The sequence below is a fragment of the Pelobates fuscus genome, chromosome 3, assembly GCF_036172605.1.
Source record: "Pelobates fuscus isolate aPelFus1 chromosome 3, aPelFus1.pri, whole genome shotgun sequence".
Classification (NCBI taxonomy): Eukaryota; Metazoa; Chordata; class Amphibia; order Anura; family Pelobatidae; genus Pelobates; species Pelobates fuscus.
In genome coordinates, this window is record NC_086319.1 from 52,049,060 (window position 1) to 52,062,155 (window position 13,096).

Consider the following 13,096-nt stretch of genomic DNA (forward strand, 5'->3'; position numbering starts at 1 on the left):
CTGTGTGTGTCTGTTACTGAGTGTGTTTGTGTGTGTGTTAGTGAGTCTGTTTGATGTCTGTTAGTGAGTGTGTGTTTGTCAGTGAGAGTGTATGTTTTGTAAGTGAGTGTGTATGTATGTCTGTCGCTGAGTGTGTCTCTGTCAGTAAATGTGTGTGTCTGTTAGCTAGTGTGTATGCGTCTGTTCGTGAGAGTGTGTGTGTGTCTTCAGCACTTACCTTTCTCCAGCGCCGGACTCCCTTGGCGCAGGGGAAACCTCTGCCTCTCAGCTCCCAATGCGCATGCGCGGCAAGAGCCGCGCACGCATTCAAACCGCCCATAGGAAAGCATTACTCAATGCTTTTCTATGGACGTTCAGTGTCTTAGAATCGCGGAAGCGCCTCTAGCGGCTGTCAGTGAGACAGCTACTAGAGGCTGGATTAACCCTCAGTGAAACATAGCAGTTTCTCTGAAACTGCTATGTTTTCAGCTGCAGGGTTAAAACCAGAGGGACCTGACACCCAGACCACTTCATTGAGCTGATGTGGTCTGGGTGTCTGTAGTGGTCCTTTAAGTGTGTGCATCTGTATGCACTGGCGTACATACCGCGGTCGCAGGGTTCGCAGCCCTGCAACCCCTGCGACCAGGTGCCCGCCGCAATGTGTTGCGGCCCCGGTCCGCCAGAGTAAGCGCGGGGGGTTGGGGGGGGCCCACGGATCAATTTTCGCACCGGGGCCCCATGGGTCATGTGTACGCCACTGCCCAGAATCCTCCATAGTCTGTACTCCTTCACCTGCCCAATTAGCAACTGCTGAGGCTTTAATTAGCAGGTCTCAGAGCAGAAAGGGGAGATTTGTGTAGTTTATTACCCTGGTTTAGTAAGGGACATTACTTTATGTTTAGTTAGTGCTCAAATTTGAGCTAGGATTTTGTTTGTAGATTTTCCTTTCTGTTGTGCTGCAGTTTTGAACAAATTGATTGCTGCATGGATTTTTGTGCACGATGTAAATAAACCACACCATTTTTGCATAAGAGACTGTTGTTCTATACCTGTTACCCTAGAGGAATGTGTTGCTTTGCCCATAAAGGTCACAAGATGGTGGAGAATATGGGCATTTAAAGCACATTTATACGGTCTGTGGGTATAGAGGCCTAAGGTACTGTGACTCTGCAAACTGAGACTGGTTGTTTGAAACAGAGGCCTGCAGGTGTGGTGTGTGGTATTTACCAGGTGGCTGAAAAAAAAAAAAAAAGCAAGATGGAAGAGTTAGTAAAAGCCTTGGTACAGGCAACTACTGATACCGGAGAAACTGACGGAAGCCAAGCACAGAGAAGTGGACACAGGTTTCTTCAGGAAGGAAGAGATTCTTTATTCGATTCACCGACCGGGGCTCAGAGGGACTAATGTCACCAAAATACAACAAGATCTGAGCCCAGAACTGACTGTGTAAATGCATAATATAGACATATAGCTCCTCCTATAGTTAACTCTACCCACATATACTCTTTACACAATCAGCTGAACAAAGCCTAACTTTCCTTACCTGTTAGACCACATGGCTCACCCAGAACAATGGAGGAGGGGAAGTGTTTTCAGTTTCTGCATTCCTGCACTTGCTCAATACAGTGTTGATTGTATCTTAGCTACGTGTAACTGACTAACTGATACACCAACATTTACACATATGCCACATGGCAATCTTGTCCTAGTAAATTTATTTTTACTGAGATTCCACCACATTCCCCCCTTTGATGCTTCTGATATTTCACAATTCCAGATGCATCACTTAACCATAGTTTGCTTACACCTCAGGTTGCCATGAATCCGAACAGACCTCGTAAGCATCTTAGCATCATTACAAATTCCTTCAGCACTCCTCATTCTGAATATATTCTCTCTGGGCTAAGGGTTCATACTTGCAAACAGCCATTACATGCGCAGCTGTTTTCCTTTCTGTCGTGCTCTCTATGACACTCTGTATGGACCTAATTACCAATGGAACCAAACATGGTAGAAAGAGACACACTATAATCAACATGACTCCTCCTACCAATGTCTTTATCCCTCCAAGCTGCTCGTACCTACTTCCAAACCAACTACTAGAATTGTACCCGTTCCAGGCTTAAGTCGGTACATGCGTCAGTTTAGCCATGTGGCTTGTGAGATCAGCCACTGCCTGCCCTTCATCATCTATGTGCAGACAACAGTTGCTGAGATTGAACTTTCCACATACACCTCCTTCTATTTGCACTGGAAGTGAATGGAGGACTTTATCAACAGCCCAACTGGTTTACCTGGTAAGAAGGCTATGTGCTTTACAGAGGAATCCATAATTGCCTAATGGTAGAATGAGGCTTGAATCCCTGTATTAGAATACAATAACACTTCATGGGCATACAGTTTGGCTGTTAACCAGTTCCCTCACATATTACATCCCTCCTATTGGCAATGAAGCGCGCTAAGGTAGCCAGTGCCACTTATACCTCCTTTGCTTCCCATGGCCATTGGTCTCCCATGTTAGTACCTCCACACACATAGCAGTTGGTTACATTAAGACTACCAGCAATACTCTCGGCTAAATCAATAAACAAGTTCTTAGCATTATGGGGGATCTTATTTTCCACACTCATCTCCTCATAGAAGGAATGAAAAACCTGATGAGTCTGGGTTGCCACAGTATCGGTCTCTATTCATATAAATAATATTGTCCCAGGATCCAAACCTGTTCCATATATCTGGAACCCAATTAAGTTCCCAAACCTATCTATGAATCGTTCTGGGTCATTGATAAGTATATGGACTGGGTTATACTCCCTAGACTTACAATATGGCTTGGTAGGCAACTTAGTAACAATCATATCCTTATCTACTGTCTGTCCCCAAGTTGCCCACCCCACACAAGACCAACATGTGCATGTGACATTGTAATTATTCCAAAAAAGGAAACTTACATAAGGAGAATAGTTAGAATAGTCAGGTTTTGGAACTATTTTACAGGGATCCAGTTTATAAACATGATACTTAAAAAGTTAGGCTTTGTTCAGCTGATTGTGTAAAGAGTATATGTGGGTAGAGTTAACTATAGGAGGAGCTATATGTTTATATTAAGCACTTAGGTTCGCCTACTCCTAAATGGCATACACTATACTCTATACCTAAGTATCTACACCTTGATACATATCCTTTACATTCATATTGTGAATGCCAAATTAGGGTCTGGGAAATATGATTACCTGTTATAGTAGTCTTAATGCAAACCTCACAGCTAGGTGTGTCGGTACCTCTACCTTCCTGAATAATAAAAAACATAAAAATACACATTATCAAGAGCACTTCTTTCGACGTCTTCATCCTCAGTCTTCGTCCGTGCGATGGCACCTCAGCTTCCAGGATGTAAGGGCTGCAAGGAATGGAGTTCTGCAGGTCCTCTCTTCCCTTCACAGAGGTCCCTTCGAGACACCCTGGCTATGTCACGTGGGTGAGTGGTCTGGCTTTATTATGGCCGACAGAACACTCACTTACTGATCTCTTTAAACACACTTGTAATCCCAATATCTCCTCGTTACTCCGACTGAGTCATGCGCTTTAACCGGATCTTGCAAGGATTCTCTGGATCTATGGTAGCTTGTCAGGAATCTGCCGCTGGGTTTTTTTTGTTTTTTTTTACCCTAGAGTGATGAATCCACGGAGTCACTTCTACAACCTTTACAACTGTTGGGGTAGATAAAAGAACAACATAGGGACCTCTCCACTTGGAACCTAATGGAACAGTGTTCCATTCTTTTATCCACACTTGATCCCCTGGATGGTAAGAATGAACAGGTGGATAAATATTCACAGGTAATCTATCTTGTACCCATTTCTGTACCTCCTCCATAGTTTTACCCAACTCTACAACCTGCTGCCGGGTAATTCCTTCTCCCAACTGACTCAAATCCCCCCTTAAGTTACCAAGTATGGAAGGTGGATGCCCATACATAATTTTTCAGCAGTACCCCAGAAACAAAAGAAAGCATCTTTGAGGTCTAGGAAGGTATAGTAGGTTGCCCCACGTGGTATTAAAGCAAGCAGATTATAGGGGATGGGTACCACTGGGTGTATATTGACTACTGCATTATTAACTGCGTTTAGATCTTGTACAGGATGATACTCATCTGATCCCGGCTTCTGAACAGGTAATAATGGAGTGTTCCAAGGGGAGGTACAGAATTTTAGGATGTCATACTTTACACACTTATCCACATAGGTTTGTATATTTTCCTTAGCCCTCTATAATATATGGTACTAACTAAGGCTAACAGGATACGCTCCAAGCTTTAATTCAATGTGTAAAAAGGAATGGGGTGAAGAGTCAGCGCTACGTAGCCACAGAGATATAGTTTAGAACGGCTGCACACCTTAAAAGGGGAGTTCCCCTAATCCCCTTATATAAGTAACATAAAACACGAAAACAGAAATGAAAAGGGTGCGCCTAACTTACATAAAAATAATATTATGCATAAATAAAATAATAATAAAATAATAGTCCAAAGTCCTACAATAAGTCTGAAGTGGTAAGTTCCACAAAGTATGGAGGATGCTTGAGGATGATGTCAGTCTTTACGCCTATGCACTTGTAGTTCGGTGATGATATGTGAAGATAAAAGCAGGAAAACAAAAATCCCAATGGTACAGTATGTCAGCAAGGTGAAAGGGGATAAAATAGTGATAATGAAAATTACTCACAATTTTCAGAGCTAAAATCCAGCTCTGATATTATATGCGTGAAGTGGAATGATCCCCACTCACGGATATATAGGGTGACGCTGGTCAGCAAGTAGTGCAGGTGAAAAGTCCAGCGATGATCCGGCTCGGCCGATAATAAGAGAAAATAAAATATAGTGCTCTCTGTATGGCAGATAAAAATGCTAGAAGAAAATAAAAATATACTCACAGTATATAGAGCAGGCTGAACTGCTCGGTGTAAGCGTATGGGTGGTATAATCCCCACCTATGGATTCTTTGCGCTATTGCGTGGGTTTATAAATTATAAGTAAGGTCAGGTTAAAAAAGGTAAAAAAAAAAAAAAGGATATTTAAAGGAATATGTTACTTGCGCTTTTTCCTTAATCCCTATGTATATTTAGACAAATGGAGGTCATTTAGTTGCTCCAATGGCCATTGGAGGGATGCCCGCCTGCCAACGTCAAGGCAGACCCCCCCTAAGCGGGTCCTAACACTGACCCTTCAGCCTGCTTCCTTGAGCTTCTGGCAAAGATATCTCTAATGAGACAGAAAGGGGTATTTTTTATATACACCCCTTTACTTATTAACCCTTAATAGGGAACACATGGGATGGGTAGCAGCATTGTAACCAGGCTGTGTGATACAAAGTAAATACAAATACAAAAAGAGAAGTCCTGCGCTAAAGCAGCAAGGACTACAACACACATCAGCCCCAATATATAGTAAAAACCAAAGAAAAGAAAATGTTACTTGCGCTTTTTCCTTAATCCCTATGTATATTTAGACAAATGGAGGTCATTTAGTTGCTCCAATGGCCATTGGAGGGATGCCCGCCTGCCAACGTCAAGGCAGACCCCCCCTAAGCGGGTCCTAACACTGACCCTTCAGCCTGCTTCCTTGAGCTTCTGGCAAATGTGTGGCTGATGGGTTTGTAGGGGCATATTTAAGACCTTTTTGAAGTACTGACATTTGAAAAACTTACACAAGACCCCACCCCAAAAATCCAACAAGTCTTAAACTCCTTTTTAACCAATGGCCGTGACTCTAATATTTTAAGTAAAGAAGAATATGAATTTTTAAACGTATCCCATCCCAAAATTCCCGTAATTTATTTTTTACCAAAAATTCACAAAAATGTGACAAACCCTCCAGGCAGGCCTATCGTGTCAGGGATTAATTCTATTTTATCTAACTTATCTGAATATCTGGACATCCTTTTACAACCTTCAGTTAAACGTATGGAGTCGTACTTAAAAGACTCCATGACTCTCCTTCGCTTTTTAAATAATTTTACTTGGAAAAACACTTACTTTTTAGTTACATGCGATGTCCAATCTTTATACACAATCATCCCTCACGATAAAGGTTGCTATGCAGTTGAGAACATTTTAAGAACTGAAAATAATATTCCAGACCACCAAATTGATTTTATTATACAAGGTATTAATATTATTTTAAAAAACAACTATTTTTGGTTTTTAGATTCTTTTTATTTACAGAAACAGGGTACGGCTATGGGGACCAGGTTTGCCCCTAGTTATGCCAATCTCTTTATGGCAGATTGGGAATCCACTGCCATTCTGGGAGGGCATGACTGGCGGGCAAACTTGGTCACATATTTTAGATATATAGATGATCTGTTTTTTATTTGGGAAGGGACGGAGGATTCCTTGAACCAGTTTTTACAGCATCTAAACAAAAATGACAGAAGTATTATTTTAACTTGGGAATACAGTAACTCTTCCATTCATTTTTTAGATTTAGAAATTTTTATTAAAGATGATGCAATTAACACCAAAACTTTTTTTAAGAAAGTATGCACTAATAATGTTATTGATGTTACTAACTGCCATCATAAACCCTGGCTCCAAGGCATACCAAAAAGCCAGTTCCTCCGTCTTCGGAGGAACTGCTCCCTTACCCAAGACTTTGAAGCCCAATCTCAGACGCTGTTAGACAAATTTTCTGAGAAAAATTACCCCAAACAAAATTTAGACCTTACTCTAAAGAATATTAAAGATAAAAACAGATCAGAACTTCTTGAATACAAAAATAAAAAAGACACTAAAGATGCACCATCTTTGCCAATTATTTTCGACTTCAATAACAAAAGCAATGTTATGAAGAAGATTATTAAGAAACATTGGCATATATTAAAACAGGATGAAACTCTAGCTGGCGTTATCCCAGATAATCCACATGTCATATTCAGAGGGGCACCCAGCTTTAAGTCCATCCTCACAACTAACTATACCAAACAAAAATACGATAAACCCCCTCCTAACCTTCTTACTTTTTTACCTAAACCTAGTGTTTTTTTAAATGCAACAAGTGCATAGTATGTAAACGCACCAGTGACATTATTAAGTCTAAAACTACTTATTTTAAATCATCAATTACACAAAAAAACTATCAGATAAAACACTTTATTCACTGCAATACAAAAAACGTCATTTATCTATTAGAATGCCCATGTGGCTTACAATATGTAGGTATGACCACTAGAGATCTAAAAACAAGACTGGCCGAACATTGTCGCAACATTGCAAAAGGCTATGATAACCATTCGGTATCTAAGCACTTTCTGAAACACGATAAAAATCCAAAACTTTTAAAATGCATTGGTATAGATATATGTAATGTCCCATGGAGAGGAGGTGACATCAAAAAGATTCTGGGAAAAAAAGAAATGGAGTGGGTCTATAACCTAAAAACCCTTACTCCAAAAGGTCTCAATATAGACTTTGACCTTTTTAACTTTTTATAAAAATAAAAAATGCCCCTCTAATCCTTTATGATGGTATGATGGTAGCAATAATTTTTTTATTACACAGTAACAATAACTTTTTTATTACACAGCAACAATAACTTTTCTACTACTTTCTGCTCCTCATTCCAATCATTGTTTATCTACACAAATATTACTTATATGAGTATGTACTAACTACATTTCATATATATTTTTTATTAATTTTATTATCTTTATTATGTTTTTATAAACTTTGTATTTCACAGTTTAGTTAACCTTCCCCAAGATATACATATATGATGTTAACCTTAATCAAATTTGTTGACAATTATAATTTCCCTCACTGTGCCTAAGTTTTATCCCCCCTCCCTGTTTATATCCCCATTATCCCCTCCAGGGAGTATGCTAATTTATCTAAACATCAGTCACGTGACGCGGAAGTATTCTAGTCGCGCGTCACATGACCCGTTTTCTTTCTTTAATTTATCAAGCTACAAGCTTCGTTTTTATAAACCAATATTACCACTCAGTTAGTTTGGGTTACAGCTTCACTTTTATACCTGTAAAAGTCATTTTTATTTTTTTATGCTAATTTCCGAATTCGTTCTTAATATATCATTTTTTACAGGATTAAAGCCTCTTTTCCTGTTCTTTCTGGTCCCATAAGATTGGCCTCTTATAATATTTTATCCTATTGTGTTTAAAAAACACTTTTACTATATTTTATGTTTTATGCTAATTATGGTAATGACGCCATTTTGGCGGGATATTCAAATTTTACTAATACTATTGTACCCTATATAAGTTCATGTATGTCAGGTTATGTTTTCTATTATCTACTTGAAGAAGCCTCTTTAGGCGAAACGCGTCTAGATATTATACATTTTATATTTTATATTTTATATTTGTAATAAAGGAATTTTTGGCACCAAAATATCTTGTTTGCCATATTCCTTTAAATATCCTTTTTTTTTTTTTTTTTTTTTACCTTTTTTAACCTGACCTTACTTATAATTTATAAACCCACGCAATAGCGCAAAGAATCCATAGGTGGGGATTATACCACCCATACGCTTACACCGAGCAGTTCAGCCTGCTCTATATACTGTGAGTATATTTTTATTTTCTTCTAGCATTTTTATCTGCCATACAGAGAGCACTATATTTTATTTTCTCTTATTATCGGCCGAGCCGGATCATCGCTGGACTTTTCACCTGCACTACTTGCTGACCAGCGTCACCCTATATTGATACCGGAGAAACTGACGGAAGCCAAGCACAGAGAGATGGACACAGGTTTCTTCAGGAAGGAAGAGATTCTTTATTGGATCACCGATCGGGACTCAGAGGGACTAGCGTCACCAAAATACAGAAAATTCTGAGCCCCGGACAATAGTGCAGGCTCCTTATATAGGCATATAACTCCTCCCATATTAAGCTCCACCCGCACATTCTCTTAACCAATCAACACAAATAAGAATTAACTTCCTGTTTGACCGCATGGCTTGTCCAGCACAATGGAGGAGGGGAATACTATATCCTGTATTCTTGCACATGCTCCGTACACTACTGATCGTATCTTGCCTCGTGCAACCAACTGATCGATACGTCAGCATATGCACGTACACATGCCACGTGGTAATCTCGGCCTACTAAATTTATTTTTACCGAGATTCCACCACATTCCCCCCTTTGATGCCTCTTGATATTTTACAATTACTTGAGGCATCACATAACCTTAGTTTTGCTTACACCGCAAGTTACCTTGAACCAGACCAGACTTATCTTATGATGTGAATCTTTTAACACTCATCTTCCTGCATTGGTTCTCCTTGATCTAGAGCCTTATACTTATATATCGCCATTATCTGTGCAGCAGCCTTCCTCTCTGCTATACTTCCTATCAGGCTTTGCACAGACCTAACTACTAAGGGTATAAGACACGGTAGGAGTAGACACAACAGTAAAATCAGTAGGACTCCACCTACCACTGCCTTAAGCCCTCCAAACCACTCATACCAGCTACCAAACCAACTACTTGGATTGTACCCTTTCCATACCTGAGTAGGCACATGCGCTAGTTTAACCATATGGCTAGTAAGCTCAGCTATTGCTTGCCCTTCGTCATCTATTTGAAGACAGCAATTGCTTAGGTTAAACTTCCCACATACACCTCCCTCTACTGCCAAAAGGTAATCCAAGGCTAATCTATTTTGGTAGACTGCCGTCCTCATCCTGGTATTATGTTTCACTAGGAGATTGAGCGCTTGTGACGTCTCGTTGGTGATAATCTCAACCACCGCCTGTAATCTTATAATGCGGTTGAGCATATAAATAGGGGTTCTATAACCAAAGGTACCATCTTCTGCCCACGTGGCTGGCCCATAATAATCTATGATACGCTGGGGAGGCCATTCATTATCTTCCCAGGTGCCTATCTCTAAGGGTCCCCTTTTCTTCCTATGATTCACATCATACACTTTAACACCTAAAGTCTCACCTGTTTCAATCGGTAACAAGAAGAAGGATGGTTTGAGCATACCCAACACACATGCCCCTTCCCAGTCCTGTGGCAACTCCGAATAGGCTTTCTTACCACAGATCCAGTACAAATTTGCTGGGGCTCTCCAGGTAGATGTGATGGATAAATCAAACCACACATCCTTTAAACTGGCATATCTGGCAAACGGGTTAGATGGTTCTGAGACATTGGAAGCCGACCACCAAGTTGTATTCTTTGTATCATCATCATAAGCTTTTTGCCCTAGACAAGTTAATTCTCCTACAGAAGTATTATACATTATTCCTTTCCTTGCTATGCAAACATAACCTATGATGGAGGTCTTTAATCTCCACTCAGATTTACCTCTAACACTCAAATGATAATCGGCTTGTGTAGATATTAGTTGGTCAACTGCCTCAGAACCGGACATTACCTCCTTTGCTTCCCAAGGCCATTGGTCTCCCATGTTAGTACCTCCACACACATAGCAGTTGGTAACATTAAGACTACCGGCAATACTTTCAGCTAGGTCAATGAACAGGTTTTTAGCGTTATGGGGGATCTTATTATCTATACTCATCTCTTCATAAAAGGAATGGTATACTTGATGAGTCTGGGAGGATACCGTATCAGTCTCTATTCCTATAAACAATAATGTCCCAGGATCTAAACCCGTCCCGTATATCTGAAACCCAAATAAATTTCCATACTTATCTAGGAACTTGTCGGGGTTATTAATAAGTATATGGACTGGGTTGCATTCCATAGACTTACAATAAGGGCTAGTCGGCAACTTAGTCACTATCATGTCTTTATCTACTGTCTGTCCCCAAGTCGCCCACCCCACACAAGACCAATATGGGCAAAAGTTATAGTCTTTATTTGGGCATCTAGGACTTACATACTTATTTTTACTACTGGGACAAATATATTTATCATTAGACCCATACGTCCTCTCCCATATAAGATCCCCACATACATTCCACGGTTTTCTACCACTTGATATCGCTTTACACGCATCAAATAGCAGAACACCCGAAGAATATACGGATTCTAACACCGTCTTATTAATTAGGGTCCCCTGAGGATCTCCATTCCTGAGAGTCAACCAAATTGTACGAGGTTGATACTCTGGACTGAAGCACTTAGGTTCTCCTACTCCTAAATGGCACACACTATAGTCTATATTTAGGTATCTACATCTTGATACCTCTCCTTTACATTCGTATTGTGAATGCCAAATTAGGGTTTGGGAAATATGGTTACCTGTTCTCGTAGTCTTAATGCATACCTCACAGCTAGGAGTGTCGGTACCTCTACCTTCCTGAATATAAAAACACATATAAATAAACACAATCAAAAGCACATCTTTCGCCGTCATCCTCAGTCTTCGTCCGTGCGATGGAACCTCAGCTTCCAGGATGTGAGGGCTGCAGGGAATGGAGTTCTGCTCGTCTTCACAGGTGTCCCTTCGAGACTTTCCTGGCTTATACACTATGTGTTGGTAAGCGGACAGGCTTTATTATGGCCTTCTCACTCACACCTGTAACAATAAAATTTGTAATCCACAATAATTCCTCGTTACTCCGACTGAGTAGTGCGTTTCAACCGGATCTTGCAGGGATTCTCTGGATCTGCTGTAACTTGCCAAGAATCGACTGCTGCTGGTTTAACCCTGGAGTGATGTATCCACGGAGTTACTTCGGCTACTTTTATCGCTGTAGGGGTAGACAAAAGAACAACATAAGGACCTCTCCACTTGGGCCCTAACGGTACATTATTCCACTCTTTAATCCACACTTGGTCTCCTGGATGATAACTATGAACAGGGGGATAAATATTCACAGGTAATCTATCTTGTACCCATTTCTGTACCTCCTCCATAGTCTTACCCAACTCTACAACCTGCTGCCGGGTAATTCCTTCTCCCAACTGACTCAAATCCCCCCTTAAGTTACCAAGTACGGGAGGTGGTCGCCCATACATGATTTCAAAAGGAGAGAGGCCCATCCTTCTGGTAGGGGTACTGCGGATTCGCAATAGAGCTATGGGTAAGAGAACGTTCCACTTAAGTTGGGTTTCCTGACACATTTTAGCCAACTGGTTCTTAATAGTTCTATTCATTCTCTCTACCTTACCAGAACTCTGGGGTCTATATGCAGTATGAAGCCTCCACTTTATACCAAGCATATGAGTCAGTTGTTGTAGGCACTGGTGAACAAAAGCTGGACCATTGTCCGATCCTATAGAACAGGGTAGTCCATATCGGGGTATTATTTCTCGTAGCAGGAATCTTACAACTTCTCCTGCTTTCTCTGTACGAGTAGGACATGCTTCTACCCAGCCTGAATAGGTGCACACAATTACCAACAGGTAACGATGTCCACCCGATTTAGGCATCACTGTAAAGTCTATTTGTAGATCGGACATGGGGAGTCCCCCCATAAACTGGACTCCTGGTGGCTTTACTGGTCCTTGTCTTGCATTATTCTTAGCACACGTTACACATCTGCGTACAATGGCCTGAGTCAAGTTGGACAATCTTGGTATGTAGAAATGTTTCCTGAGAGATTCTTCAGTACTGTCTCTCCCAGAATGTGTCCCGTTGTGATAATTTTGGACAATTTCTACCGCTAGTGATGCTGGTATGACTATTCTTCCATCTTCTAGCTGATACCACTTGTTCTCCAAATACTTTCCTGGTTCAGTCTTTAACCACTCCTCTTCTTGAGCTGTATAAACTGGAGTCCATTGGGACAGTGGAGTTGGTATAAGAGCAGCTATATGCCCCACATACTCCTGTCTTCCTGATTCAGCAGCACGCTTAGCTGCACTATCTGCCATCCGATTTCCCTTGGTTACATCACCATCTCCTCTCAGATGCGCTCGACAATGTATGATACCGACTTCTTTCGGCTCCCACACTGCTTCCAATAGTTGTAGGATTTCGGCTGCGTATTTGATTTCTTTGCCTTCTGAATTCAGTAGTCCTCTTTCTTTATACAAAGCTCCGTGGGCATGAGTGGTTAAGAACGCATACTTAGAGTCCGTATAGATATTCACTCTTAAACCTTCAGCCAATTGTAACGCTCGTGTTAGTGCTATTAATTCTGCCTTTTGTGCTGATGTTCCTTTCGCCAG